Below are 15441 nucleotides of genomic sequence, written 5' to 3'. Positions count from 1 at the left end.
CGCTTGAAGAAACAATGCCTTAATTCTAAGCTAGAACATTGACGCAATGGGGCGAAGAGGTTGTTTTTTGATAATAACAAACAGTTATAAAGCTCCAGATACAAAGTTACACATAATAATATATAACGCATTTCAAATGGCCATTCAACCCCTGAACAGCGGTTTCTATACAATTATAGCAAGCTAAATATTATTCCAACTTTTCATATTACATCATCATCTACATTTATAAGATATTTCTTAAACCTTCAGCAAAACTCCACCAATATTTACCAATCATATTCCCAAAGAATAGCCACGACTCGCACAGAAAGAGTGCTCCGCAGCATCAGCAATTCCCCACAGAAATCATCGCGCACGGAAAGACGCAACCGGCGGTACACGCTGTGCGAATGATCTTGCGAATATGATAATAAAGTCAATTTGCTTGGCCATTTATTCTTGCTTCCGATGGTACTGCCGGCAGCAGGAAGACAAAATTGCAACTGCACACCGTACCGCACCGTATCATGCGCTGTCAACAGCTGTCTCTCGGGCCCGCCCAGCACTGTCATCCCGGGCGTGATGCGATGCGATGCACAATTTCCACCGCGCTTCGAGCAAAAAAGGGGGAAACCATGCCAGCGGTAAGCGCTTTACCATACTGCGCGTCTTCACCGCTCAGGCCCGTTGTGTATGCAATCCGCAGCGCGTATAAGATGCATTCTATATTTATTTTGCTCACTGGTTCGGGCTGCCTGCCTGCCTGGGCTCTGGTGCTGGTGCTCCTGGTGGGGGTTTCTATTCACATCAAATCACTGTTCGAATATCAGTGGCACTATAGGAGAGAGAGAATGTTTTCCATATGCAGCAACAGCAGCACCAGAACGGTAGCCCATCGTTAGCAGCCATTTTCCCTGTTACAGTACGGCACCAAAGCTCGATGGAGACGCCCGGTAGCTCAGCCTGCTGGTAGGCTTTTGTGAAAACTATTGTCCCTTTCCCTACACATCAAAGTAGGCCATCCCAGGGGTGTATTGTATTGTAGCGAATGAATGGTGGTGGTGGTAGTAGTAGCACATATACATTGACTCGCAGCCTCTGTTTCGTCCGTTTCATCGCTGATAAGCAACACAATGGAGACATTTGCCTCTTCGCTTCATGCTTTATTTGATTTGCGTCTGATGCAATGTATATGAATGAGCAGCAACGAGCAGAAGCAAAAAGCTTGTCCCGGTTCTTTTTCTTTCAGTTTTGGCGTGTACCCATCTTATTCCAGTGTAGTGGAATTACCGTTTAGCGTTAAATTGTGCCCGCACCATAATGCACGCGGGGTGTGTACGAGCACAACGGTGTGCCCGACGGTGCACCATTTTCGTCCTCACCATTTGGAAGCCTCGTGTACGGTACGTACAAACGTTTCAATTTTCACTTGCCCTGGCAACGACAAATACTGGCACGTGCACGCTGTGGCGCTTTCGTTTTTTTTTTCGCTTCCTCCCACGTCAAACAAACATTAAAATGCTATTCTGAATCTAGATTACTAAAATAAAACCTGGCAAAAAGAACAAAAAACAAAAAAAGGAGACCTGCAAATATTCGCATGTCTCGGATGTCCTCTGTCTGCTCACCTTTAGTTGGTTGGCTGGCACGCTGAACGCGCACCCGTGATGTGAGCTGTATCCGGTTTAATGTCTTCCTTTGCACACTGATTTGCGCGAGCTTTTGAACAAAAATGCGCTACAAAAAAAGAAATACTTCGTTGTAAAATCATTTTATCTGTTTGCTCTTTTATTTTGTAAGTCGTTTTTTTTTTGGTTTGCCAACAGCCCAGCACCGTCTCACCGAGCACTGGATTGCTGTGAGCGTTACCATAGCCACACTGGACACACAGACACACACACACGGTTACCCACAGCCCAGAGGCACAATGGGACAGTTTCGGACGAACGTTTCGCAATGTGTCTCGTGTGTCACCGGTAAACGAGCGTTTTACACAGCTTTGCATTTCAGTCCATTTTGTGTGCGGAGGCAGAACGCCCGGCCAAAGCTCTCGCCGCTCGAAATAAAGGATTTTGAGAAATTGAAATAAAATCCTACACGTTTGGGGTGGCATTGTTCACTCGCTTTTTATATTTGCACACACAGGAGCAGACGTCCAATGAAATCGATCCAACTTTCCAACGCTTTCTGCATAGTGCGATTTTAGCTGCAAGTAAACCCTGCAGTACCAGGAAGCTTCGGTTCGGTGGAGCATTTTTTTTATCACCGGCTAGAAATTTCCATTTTTGCTCAATTTACACACGAAATTCATTTGCCAACTGGTGCATATAGGAAGCCACCCCGTCCGAGCCCGACATACTGGCATGTGCTGACACATGCTGTTGCGAGCTCTCCCATTACTGCTTGCCCGCATGCTTTTGTGGTGTGTGTAATTGAATTTTCCTACTGCTGCCTTCAAACTGCACCCCTTGCTTTGCTGCTGGTTAGTTTGCGATTATAGCGATACGATCCATCTTACCGTGGGGCGAAAGGGGGATTAGTAATAATTCTTGCTTTACGGCTCAGCGCAGGCAATTAAAAGTTCAAACAAAGCGTACCGCCTACGGGCAATTCTCGACAGTAAGCTCCACCATGCTTCGAATGGTGGCGGGAGGTGGTATTGTGAGTGTAATAGTTAGAGTATTATTACCTTGTATGTTTGTCATTCGTGTTTGCTGCACCTGCTTACCTTTCTCCCTCTCTCTCTCTCTCTGTCTCTCTACTTCCCAGTGGGTGGTGCTGTAAAATCAGACTGTGTTGAATTTTATCCATCCAGAGGAGACGTAGCGGCTCATTCCACTGTCTCGGATACATTGTTCTACCCATTTTGCGTTGCAATCTACCCCTGCAAATGCAATCATAATCATGGGCAAATGCATAATGAAATGCATGCTGCACTGCAGTCAGGATAACAATGGCAATATTGCACATTGCAACGGCAGACCCACACACACACACACACACACACACACATGGCAGCACTTTTGGCATAGTTCTCAATAATCGAAGCATCATGATCTTGCTCGGGCCAGGCAGCGAGCTCTATCTAAAGTGGTGCAATTTTATCCTGCATGTCTTTCCTTCCTTTCTTTACCTCTCCTTTTACCTCCCAAAACCTCATATCAATGAAAAATACCCATTTATGCTGCAAATTGTCAATACACACATATTCTCATACAGATAGTGCCACCACTTTGGAGCAGCAGCAGCCGAAACGATTGCATCTTGATTTACTTCACTCTCTCCTGCCAGGCAACCGACCGTGTCTTGCATTTACGCTTCTTCCAGTTCCGGAACCGGTTTTGCGTTTCATACTGCACACACACACACATACACACACACAGTGACAAACGTTTACTTCCGCGTCGTCTGAGCATGTTTGTACGGGATGCGAGCAATGTATGATGATCGCTTGTAAGCTTCCGAGCGATTGAACTGGTTGGTCGGGTGCAGCTGCAATAAGGTTGAAAATTTCAACCCCCCCCCCTCCCACCACCTCTCCAAAAAAGCGACAAAATGGTACGACAAAAGGCCTGCAGTCGTGACGTTGCTGGGGAAGCATGTTAGTGTCAGTGAAAGGGGCATCTTGTTTTCTATGAATGTGTAATTTTTCGTTGCTTTATTGGGTTTATTTGGGTGCACATATGCGTTTTAAAATCGTTCAAGAACGAAGTAAGCAAGTCAGCTGTGATCATGCTGAAGAACAGGTTTGAGCTGAGCTTGGTGGTCCAGAAACGTATGTTGCTGTGAAATATTATTACAAAAAAAAATGTTGCTCATCTTCTATTTTCCATTTAATAATAATTATATTTTATTGCTTTCACAACTACATCAACAACTCATTTCTAGCTTTAAAAAGACTCTGAAAAGAGAATACGATCCCATCGGCACCTTCACGGCAGATGCAAACGTGTCTAACAAAAACAGACAAAACCAGAGACGTTCTTTTGTCTCACTCTATTAATCATTCGTTTGAATAATCGCCCAAAACTTCCTGCTGGTGCAGTGTTTTAAGTGTAAATATGCACCACACTACAATGACAGACAATTGATAACTAAAACAAAAAATTGAGGCACGCAACCGCGCCAGAACAGTTGCAGAATGCAGTACTTCAAAAATGCACCACAGAGACCTGTCGGATACAGTGCGTTTGAGAAATGTTTAAACTGTTTGCTTATCATCACCATCATCATCATCATCTTCATCATCAGTTTTATCTACCGAAAAGAAGCACAATGGAGCATCTTTTTTTTCAAGTTTTGAGATGGATAAAGTTCTATCACATCCTGAAGCCAAAGTCATCCAGTGTGTATGTGTGCTTCGAAGAATGAAACGCAATTTATCACTTTCTTTGCACAATAAGGTACTCGGTGATGCATTGAAACGTACCTACGCTCCAAGGTAGGAATGGAATGCACATGCAGAACGTATAGGAAAAACGTCTTTCCATCATACATTGTACAGAAGAGTAGAAACACTGGCTGAAAGTTTCAATTTCCTCGCTTTGTCGAATGGTTTAAGATGAATTTTCCCATCGCTCTTGTAGCTTTGGTATTTAACTTTGTGTCTCATCATGCCTGCATAACCGGAATGTTTCGAAACAAATTGTGGGTGGTATTTAGTCAACAAAACGACCGTTTGATCGATGCATTCACTCCGTCGATATGGAGCGCATACCGGGTGCCATGGCGTGTTAATTAATTTTTCATTGAAATGTCAGCTAATTGATGGGTGCGCATTAAAATTGATGAAATAAGCGCCTGTTGGTCCCACACTGGATGAACATTCAATTTGCGTTACGCTAATTGTTTTAAAGTGTTTGACACTCGCCAGGTAATGATGTGGTGATGTGCGAAGACAGCTCGGTTTAGTACCTAAAATATTTAATTGAAATTAATCATTGAAGGTTTCGTGTAATGTGTGGAAAAGCTAACAACTTTAAATGTTTTACAAACAGTAAGAGCACCCCCTACCAGTGGTATTAAACCTTGAGAGTGATAGATTTATTAAACGAACCTGACTTTGCTGCCAATGAGCCGGCTTGAGCGGCTTTCTTAAACGTCAAGCCAATAAGTCAGCAGTAAATTACGATCATGGATCTAGCGCTTGGCTAAAAAAGCATTCACAGAGGATTGTAAATCTGCTCAGAAAATCAATCCCTTTTTACTGGTTTGCATTGCACGTTCACTTCACTTACCCGGTAAGTCCCGGTAAGTATCCTTCACATCCCGGGCAGCCAGGTCTAGGTATAAAGCATCTTGTTTATGCCGAAGCGGAAATGAATCCGTTTCGGAACGTTTTGGAACAGATACTGAATTTCGCTAGAAGAAATTGAAGTCACGAAAAAAAGCAAGTACACGAACTAGGCTACCCCTTTCACGCAGGATCAGGCACGCATGTTTGAAACGGCCCCCCGATACGCTGACGGCACGTTTTGAATGATCCGTTCGACAGTTCGCCTGGATCGTTTGGTTTCGTTTTGGTGAATCCTGTTGCCAAACGTGCTACGTGCAGCCTTTAGACAGTGATGGCGGTAAGACGTTCAGCTGCTCTGGACGTACTATTTGTACGCTTTTCGCTTTGGTGCTGCTGTTCAAGTATGCGCAGCAAACACACCCCCTTACAGAAGCATCCTTACTAGTCCCTGCCGTAGTTGGTGAGTGAGCGACTTCCGGGAGTTCGAAATTCCGTCTGGTTCGATGTCAATGATGAAGTACCCGTGGATGTGGATGTGGTACGGTACGGTTCCGGTACGGTGAAGTGTGTATCTACGTAAGTTCCTCGCTCCACCGACCCAAAACGGTGTGGCAGGCACTTGGAGCATGGGTAGACAACGGGCTACACTGGCTGTGTGCGGTTCGTTGTGATTTTATGTAAGCTGGTGGAAGAATCGTAATATTGATTTAGAGCTTCATCGGTACACGCCGTTCGGAAATGGCGCAGCGTGCTCTATTTCGGATGCCCCTTGTAAACGCGTTTGGTAGTGATTCTTTTTTTATTTGCATTCTGCTTGCGTGCAGCGTAGCGTACGTTCGTACGTGGAAAATGGCGCCAATCGCTTGGAGGGGGAATTGGAAATTTCATTCCGTCATAATGGCTGCAATTGAAAAACAATCGTCATTACGGGATTGTGTTAGTTTATACTGCCACTGAACTTGAACAGAGAGCTACTGAAGATTTATTTATTGTTGTTTGATGGATGCTCAGTATGATGTTAATTTTTATCAAACAAATATTGAAATTCTTATATTGAAAGATTGTCATAAAATTTAATTCTAGTTTGCCAAGAGCCTAAACATTCATATAATTTTGAAAGAATATTTATATAAAAAGCATATAATATGTCGTAAATTTAATTTCAATTATTTGTTTAGCTAAATGTCTGCTTAAGAGAGACTATTGTGATTTAAACATTCTATGAGCCACGCTTGTAGTGATTCTAAGCAATTAAATAAAATATATATTATTGTTTCAACAGAAATCATCCTATCCTTTTTTCCATAAATATACAAATGCCTAAAACATGAATAAAAATGAAATTTCACTCATCCTTTAATACTTAAGCTACTTACAACGTAGAGGATAATTTATTTATAACTTGCTACTCACATTACCATAAACAGACAACGGCGTTTCCGAGCGAGCTTTCCGACAGACAGAAACTTCAAATTCATTCGACAAACGACACCGACCGCCCAAGTTAGTGGCCGACCATAAACAAGAAAGTATCGACAAGCGCTTTAGCGCGTCTGGTCATAAACCCGATCACCACTCCCATCCGTTCACCCACGCGCACAGCAGCCATGTACATTGTTACACTTTTGCAAACATATTGAAGATTTATGAAGCTTCAGCCCGGCTGGCTCTGTCTGCCAGTGCCTCCCAGACCCCAGTGCTCCCAGACACTGTATCGATTCACCGCGCCCTGGTGTGGTCATTATACTTGCGAAACGAGTTTGCACTTCCTCGAAGGAAAGGAAGATGCTTCGCTCATACCACAGCATGGGCCACGGCAACTCTTCCCATAAAAGGCAACGCTCTCGGTTTGGTTCGTTAACCGGAGGACTAGAGGGAGAGAAAAAACAACATTGGGCTGTCTTCCAAAAAACAAAGCACACCAAAAGAGAGTACACAGGTTGTGGGAACTGTAAAACCAGACACGATTTTTTGTTGTTGAAATTTAGGCTGTCTTTTTCCCTTTTTCATGGGTGTGTTCCGGTAGGCTTGGGTGCAAATTTTAAAGCAGCTTGTGTAGTGCGTGAAACGTACCAGCAGTCGCCAGCCAGTGGCTTTACGAGACAAACCATCGTCATAAAGCAATTTCGCAGCGACGTGGAGTGGAGGCCGAATAAATTAGATAAAGTGGCTTTACTTGCTTGCTGCTACCGATTTTAAAGTGAGCTGGGGGAACTGCTCCCCAGTGCGGAAAGGAGCGGAATGGTAAAAGGGTAATAAATTGAATTCGATGTAAAATGTCACTGTAATGAGGTGCTTGCCTTATGCTACAAAGCTTTTATGACAGCAAACGCACTTGTTTGCAACGGCAGCAAGCAATTCCTCTCAAGTGCCCGAGTGTATCTTAAACGTCGTATTAAAGCCTATTGCAAGGCTTAAAGAGTGAAGGCAAATGGGAAACTTTCTACTCTGCCCAGGAAAACCACCAAGTGCTATACACACACACACGCACACACACGCGTACTCAAACAACTCCATTCAAGTTCAACTTTCGCACCGGCACCTCACGTCGGGCGTGAGACAACAACACTTCTCCGGTTTCCGCTGGTTGCGCTGAGAGTTGTGATGTATGTGTGTGTGTATGTGTGTGTGTGTACGTGTTTGAGAGTGTTTGTGGCTGGCATAGTTCAGTGGCCGCTCGGTGTATGACGTGCGATGTGGTTGATCCATGCCCTGGACACTTTTGCCCGCACGGCCATAGGTCATCTTCCGGTGCCGATCGTTTGGTTGGTTAATACACAGTAGCGGTGGAGTCGGTTGGAGTGACGCATTCTTTGACGTACGCCTAAGTTGATGTTGTTTGGATAAGCATTGCAGTGGTGACATTTCTAATAGGAAGTCTCGTTGGACTGTTTGAGCTGTGTTTTATGATATTTTACTTGGATTTATGTCGATTTGTTTGGATTTTATGCAATGAATATGAGTATTTAACCCATTTTATAAAGTTCAAATTTCAACGACCGTTAAAGGATTTTCATACGACCCACAGGGACACTCATAATGGTGCGACAATTTCTTAACTCATTGGTACCTTGGAACTTCTTACTGGATTTGCTGTAGATTCTTATCACATTAATAAGTCAATAAAATGTCCCACAGCTACGAGAATCCCTGAGAAACCCTGTATTAACAAAAAGGGTTATGTTTCCATCAATATAGCTACTGAAAGCTACACTCGCTGTTCTGCGGATATTAAATCAAAAATTCCCAAAAACATGAGCTGCTTTTAACGTTTTTCGCGAAAATCTTTCCCAATTATCCAAACAGTTACGCAAAATATAATTCGTATTCCCTTTTCGGGAGAAATAATCTTAAAACTCTTTCATCCGTTTCATCTGCCACCAGTTGAAGACGGCACAACTGAAACCCACACACACAAACGCGCATCAGTACGGCAAATCGATTTCGATCGAAATTCGATGTGAACGCATAAAAGGGAGGAAAGAAAAATATCCAAAAACGTTGCTGGAACGAAATGCTTTTAAGTGAATTAAAAATCACTTTCTGCCCGAATGCGGACCGCTTGCGTCCTCCGCCAAAAAAGCTGCAAGGGGGAAATAAAAATCGGATGCTTTTCCCATTTTCCACCAAAAGGATTCGGTTTGCTTTTACCAATCGGAGAGCGGGTTTTTTGTGTGTTTGTTGGTTGTGCACTACTTTCTACGAGCTTTCGCCGTCAATTTTGTTAAACCTGTGAAACATCAAAATGGACACTCGCGGATGTTTGGCGGGTGTCGCTTGGGAGAAACGGGGATCCTAACCTGTACCCGTAGCGTACGCCGGTTTGCCTTTGCATCCGGACCCGCGGGTGCTGTGTCATTTAATCCGGAAACATCCGAGACAAGCTGTTCTGCTAGAGTGTCGGTTGTTTTGCTGTTTTGGCCGGAAGGTGATACGTTGATACATTGATACGTTGAAGGGGTTTGTGCTGTTGGTCGATCGATGTGAGTTGAGTTGGTTTCGGGATTTTAAAGAGATTTTATCACATTTGCTTTCATGCTGCACTTGAAAGGATATCCTCTAAGGAAGGGGTTTTGTCTTATTCGGGTCAGTGTTTGATGGTTTTTTTAAATAGTGTATAAAGTCATGGGAATAGCTCTTCCTACTTTAAGTAAAGTATTCAATTCATCCGGGAGTTTCTTGATGATTACGTTCTTTGCTTAGTGTTTTGATGCGTATTTGTTATAATACATTAAATATAAATATAAATATAAAACGTATAAATAGTATTAAAACAACCACGGAAAAAATAAAACCTCATCAACGTTTCTCCGTAATGCCTCGAAGAAAGCCTCCTTAATCTTCTTCAACAAACGGAACCATCAATCATGGTTTCTTTTGCATCATTTAAAAAAAAAACATTCCATTAACCGATCCATTATTGATAACAGCGCTTAAAACGTCGTTAAACCGGGATAAAAAGCTTCGAAATATTTCCTGGAACGGCTCAGGAACAGCATTCTTCAACTTCCTATACATGCACAAACACACACACACACAACAGCCACGAAGAACGAATTTTTTCGTGACAATGTGGTGAAAAATTCAGCCGAGATTCCTGTTTATTATGCACCGCAGATTGCACTCGACAAACAATGAGGCACACTCACAACGCAGCGACATAACCACAACACCAAGCTAATGCACTGCACGTGTATGATGGAGCACGAGTTTTACCACCCCCCCCCCCCCTTGCATCCCATCACGCTTCCTTTTCATAATTCCATCCTTTCCTTGCCATTGTGCCAGCGTCACGCGGAAAAGCGTTTTCGCTCCTGGAAAGCCACCATTGATTTTGCTGTAAGTGTTTGTTTCCATGTGGCTCTGAGTGGCCCCGTGTGTGTAGGTGTGTGTTCGTGTGTACCGGTCCCCTCTGGCAATGGCGTGTGGAAAACTTCGAACCGAAAGTATTTTACCAACCTCATCATCCGTCAGCATTGGTCGTTGGTGTCTTTGTCAGTGGTGGTGGTGGTGTTCTTTTTTGTCCTACTCTTCTCCTTTAAATATCCCACAATAATAGCACACATCGGTGGGACGACTGTAGCAAGCACGCTGGCAGCAGCATGATGCTGGCAATGTAGGACTGGGTCGGGCGAAAGTAAAAATAAAATTGTTTCACAACAGCAGAAGAGTTTCCCTTTTTCTTTCTTTCGTATTTTCGTCACGCTAAAGAAAAAAAAACAGGAAATTGAAAGTGATTGCTGCTTGGCAAATGTTCGCCTTATACCTGCCTTAGGCCCCTCCCAAGTGCTGAAGAATGTTTCGAAGTCAACCACCAACCGTTCGGATGGTTTGACAGTGAAGCAAACTTGCTTTTCCTTTGAGGGTTTGCCTGTTTTTTTTATGAATCCTTCACTGTTACGCGTGGGTATGTATTTGTGGGTGTTTTTTGGTTGTACATATATGAGCTAAGCTTTTGTGTCACTTCCCTGTCAAAACTTAAACCGGGGGAAAAAGCGGTATTTCCCCCCCCATTTCAATGTGACGATGCCACATTGAGGGAAATATTTGATTTATGTGACACCTGCACACCATCGGGCAACTTTTGCTTCCTTTTTTCCCCTCTCAAATATGTTTCATACTGCGCTACGCGTTACTGTCAAGCGGCGAAAGGTTTCCATATTGACTGAAACTTTTGCAATTAAGCAAAACAAAAAAAGGCAGGGAATTTGAGTGAAAAAAATTAATCCTTTCAAACTGAAAATTAATTACCCAACTCATTACGTTCGTTTAAGCTGGTCGTTTGCTTGCACGCCCCGTCGCCAAGGACTAAAGGAGCAAAGCAAACGCGAAACATAAATGTCCCATGGTCCCGGAGCTGCAAGTGCGTCCCTTTTGAGGTTGGGTTTGGCAGGGTAGAGAAAGAGAAAAAAAAAACATAAAACGAAAACGACCAAAAGTCAAATGCCAACACTTGTTGCACCGTCAAACCACCCATCAAGGCAGCGTGAAACGGAAATTGAAAAACGTCGTTTGACTGCACTGCACGGCCAAGCAGCAGCAGCAGCAGCAGCAGCACTAGCAGTGTGTGATTGTCGAGTGTTTGATTGGCCCTTTTCCCGGAACGGTGATGCATCTGACACATTTTCCGCGAAAGACGCCATCGCCATTGCAACAATCGGGAGAAGCGCTTTCGCTGCAAAAGTGTACGTGTGTCCGGTGTGTGTGTGTCGGAAACCCCGTGAGATGTTGTATAGTGAAGGGAGTTGTTTGCAAAAAACAGCACTATTGATGCTTTGATGGTGACGGTGCTTCCCTCCTTGGACGGGAACACACGTCAACGCAAGTGCACTACAGGTTGACATTTTCGTACCGACTTCCTGAAGTGCTGGCGTGTGTTTGGTGGTGTTGTGTCAAAACTTCCACCAGAAGGTATTTGCTTCGGTCTTTCCCCCCCCCCCTCTGAACCTCCTGCTTCTTCTTCTGTCACTTGCCGGGGCACGATGAAAGCGCGCACGAACGCTTGTACCAAGAATGGTGTGCGGCGCAAAACTAGAACAAACAGCAAGCTGCAGGGAAACGATCGGGATGTAACGTTCAAACCATATTGAACACGGTTCGATTCACATTGGAGGTGAAGGGGGGCCAAGCATTGCGGGGGGGGGAACGCTGCACGAAAACGCTCGCTCAAGTGGCTGGTAAGTGGTGCTCCTGTGGCGCTGAGCGATAAACAAGTCAATTGATTTTTGAAGCCGCGTTTACCGACTGCGTTGACAGTATTGCGGTGAGCAACGCAACACGGACAGATTCGGGTGGCAGTTTTTCGGGTACCATAATCGTTTTGACAAAGTGGTGCCGCCAATCGCTGGGTGGGAAGCAGAGTCCGTACGCTAAGCGGACGGAACGTTCCTATATTTACTCTTCCCTGCTACGCGACGAAAATAGCAATACAGAGTTAGAAGGAATGTATGGCACCTTTTAAAGCATGTTAAGTGTAGCGAGCTGGTTGGCGTTTAGTTTGGGAAAATGCCTACTCTTTTAACACTTATTCCTGAACCGAAAAGTATTTCAATATTTTCGGGAAAAGGAGGACAACCTGCTGCAGCGTTAGTCAAAATGGCAAGGAGTGTTGTTTCTTTTGGTGTGTGCTTGTGTTACATTTTCTCCAGAGTTTGTTTCCTACTACCTAGAAATGTTATTCCACGGTGTATAAGGTTGAAATTCGAGTGAACCGCTGCTGCTGAGGTAAACATTGCTGGACAACTGTCACTGCAGGGATTGGGCTTTAGAGAGAAGAAAGTTGCTCAGGACTGGCACGTGCTGCTTGTGTTTGAAAAGCGTTGATTTATTCCCAGAAAGTGGTCAAACTTGTTTACCGGAGAGCAGTGGCAGCTAATGATAGCAATATTATTGTCGTTTAATTTTTCGAACACGAAGCACTTTAGAAGGCTCAAAATGGCTTGCTGATTGCTTACAGTTTAAGTTTAGATTTCACCTTATTTTGCTTATACAGGCGTCCTCGAGTTATGACTTCCTTGGGTTACGACGATTTGCTGTCATTGTAAAGAAATTGAGCTATTATTTGTTGAATTGCTTGCTGATAACCGTTACACAAACATTTCCAAAGATTCCACAACTACTCGATCTGGAATATCTCTATCGTGTAAAGGGCTTTCGAGTAAAATTGAAACAGTATCGAATATTATTTTCAACTAAATAGACAATATCATAGATTTCGACTCTTCAACTTTGGTTATAAACTTCCGTATATTCACAGATATGCGACATACAAATATTTCGACTAACGCCTTGCCTTGAGACATTTTTTCAGTCCTAAATACAGTCGTATCTCGGGGGACACCTGTACTTGTAAATTTGGCCAGATTACAGTACTGCGCCACTACATTTCAAAGATCTCCTTCACTGTAAAGTGTATGCAGCAATTAATGGCCTCGAACCCCAATTACAATGAGGTACTTTTTACGACCTTTTAAGAGACTCAAAACAATGAGGTCCTGACATCAATACATTCCTGGTCCTGTTACTGAATCTGTATCGGTCCAGGAAATTTGATCAAGAAATCAATACTGGTCATACCGTTCTTGGAACCGATCATGAACCCATACTGGTCCTGGAACCGATCATGAAACCATAGCGGTCCTGGATCCAATTATGAACCCATACTGGTCTTGGAACCGATCATGAACCCATACGGGTGCTGAAACCGATCATGAACCCATAGCGGTACTGGAACCGATCATGAACCCATACCGATCTCGGAATCGATCATGAACCCATACCGATCCAGAAATAGCTCCTGATTTTATTATTTTCCTGGAATGGCACCTGGAACTGTTCAGGCTTCGGAACGATGATTGGTCCATACCCGGTAGTAAATGTGCAGATTAGAAATTAAGCGTAGCAAATTGCGTAGGAATTTTAGTAGATTTTTTTTATAGTGATGTTATTGTTTCATCCTTAAGTTAACTTGTTGTTAAAGGGTTTTTGTTATATTTTTAACCGACAATGCATTTTTCCAATCGTTGACGCTTCTTATTTCCTACAAGTGATCAATGGTTGACTCGTAGTTTTCAGCTTTGTAAGTGTACAGCAATCGTTTGCTTAAATTCCCCTACCTAGGAATATATCTTTATAAAGTAGTCGATTATTATAATAGTCAAAGTTTAATGACAATTTATCAATAAACAACCGCAAATTAAAACAAAAATCCTATGCACAAAGACATTTACAGTCTAAAATAAGTACCTGAGGACCAAAACGGATAGCTTGGAGGCAAATTTGAAGGTAGCAACTGAATGTTGATGTGCTTTTAAACGTTGAGCTTGTCATGAATAATTATCTAGTTACTCAACTTATCAAACCTGAACTGCTCGCTACCTATCCTCGACACCTCAAACCCTCCACAGTCAATTACCACTGCGCATAAGGTACGTTCGCAGCCCGATTATGGCAGTTTAATTAGGGTTCTCTGGGCAGACGGACAGGTGAACATGGCCAACACACAGTTTGGCAGAGATAAAGCTACAGCGCACTTTACTCGGTGAACATTTGCAATGATTTCGTTTCATTGTTTTTGCTCTCCTCGTCCACAAAAAAACTCTTCCTTCCACGGACTTTCCTCTGTAGCTGAATGGATGAACCGTTCTGCCAGCTTTTGCCCTCCATCGAGCACCAGCACCACCTGACAGGTGCAGCGCTGTGGCCAGCACAGCAAAAAGGCCATAAGGGCAAACGTCGGCGTAGCTGCAGTACGATAAAACTAGCGTAGAATTAGCGATGGAACTGAGGGGCACGGCAAAGCAGCGCTGCATAATTGCAAAGCCATTACGCTGACATTTCCGAAACGCGGGCTACATTGCCATTGGAGCATGGAGCAGCAAGGAGCATGGTTTCACATGCGCACAGAACGTGCCCTGCCAGGAAGCGTGATTCCAGGGCATAAATTTATTGTTTTCTTGGCCTTTTCTTTGGCCGCTCCCGTCACCGGTCCAGCTGGTGGTCAAGGCATTCTTCAAGGGAAAAATGCGCAAGCCAACGTGGCAAAACTGCAGCAAAAGTTTCTGTAAAAGAGTTTCAGGAGAGAAAAAAAACTGGATGTACGTGAGAAGTGTGATGAAGTAATTGTTTCTTTTGTGTAATTTTGTGCTGAAGAGTTGAGGTTTTTTGTTTGTTGGACAGTATAATCTATTCTTGAAAGAGAAAGGAAAGGAAAAAAACCGGTGAACACAAGGTATGCCTTTGTACTCCGCAACAACATTTGAATAAAGAAACCACACAAAAGACCATTTCAACCCCTAAATGTATGCAAATCATTGCTTCATTCCAATGTCGTGAAAAAAAAACCCGCCTAAACGTTCGCTTAAGATAAGCAAATCGTAAAGCATAAGGCAAAATTCAATCATTTCACCTTCACCAACAAATTACCTCCCGGGCACACTGGGCACGCCGCATTCCTTTCACGAAGATGGCTCACAAAGTAGGGGGAAAAAACAGTACTTCTCAAACAAAAACCGACTACGAAATATCACCTCCATGACCCGTGTCCAGCCGAAACACAACAAAACACACACACACCCAGACAAACAAAAAAGTATGCCACCGAAGGCGCTTTTTCCAATAAAAATGGAAATTGGCCCGCCGCAAAAGCGTTCCTAAAGCGAGGCAAGCGCACCGTTCCGGGTTCCTTCCCACGGGTGCGGATATTTACCGCCCAACTCACCTCC

The 15441-nt window shown here is 43.7% G+C and overlaps 1 protein-coding gene across 1 annotated transcript in view; it reads left to right on the top strand.

Annotated features, from left to right (window-relative positions):
* LOC120894822 overlaps positions 1 to 15441 on the top strand; it is a 102862-nt gene that overhangs the window by 11958 nt on the left and 75463 nt on the right. The gene's annotated exons all lie outside the window — the stretch shown is intronic.

The sequence above is a fragment of the Anopheles arabiensis genome, chromosome 2 (genome assembly GCF_016920715.1).
Source record: "Anopheles arabiensis isolate DONGOLA chromosome 2, AaraD3, whole genome shotgun sequence".
NCBI lineage: Eukaryota > Metazoa > Arthropoda > Insecta > Diptera > Culicidae > Anopheles > Anopheles arabiensis.
Note: the sequence above shows the minus strand (reverse complement) of the source record. Positions and strands in the feature narration are given on the sequence as shown.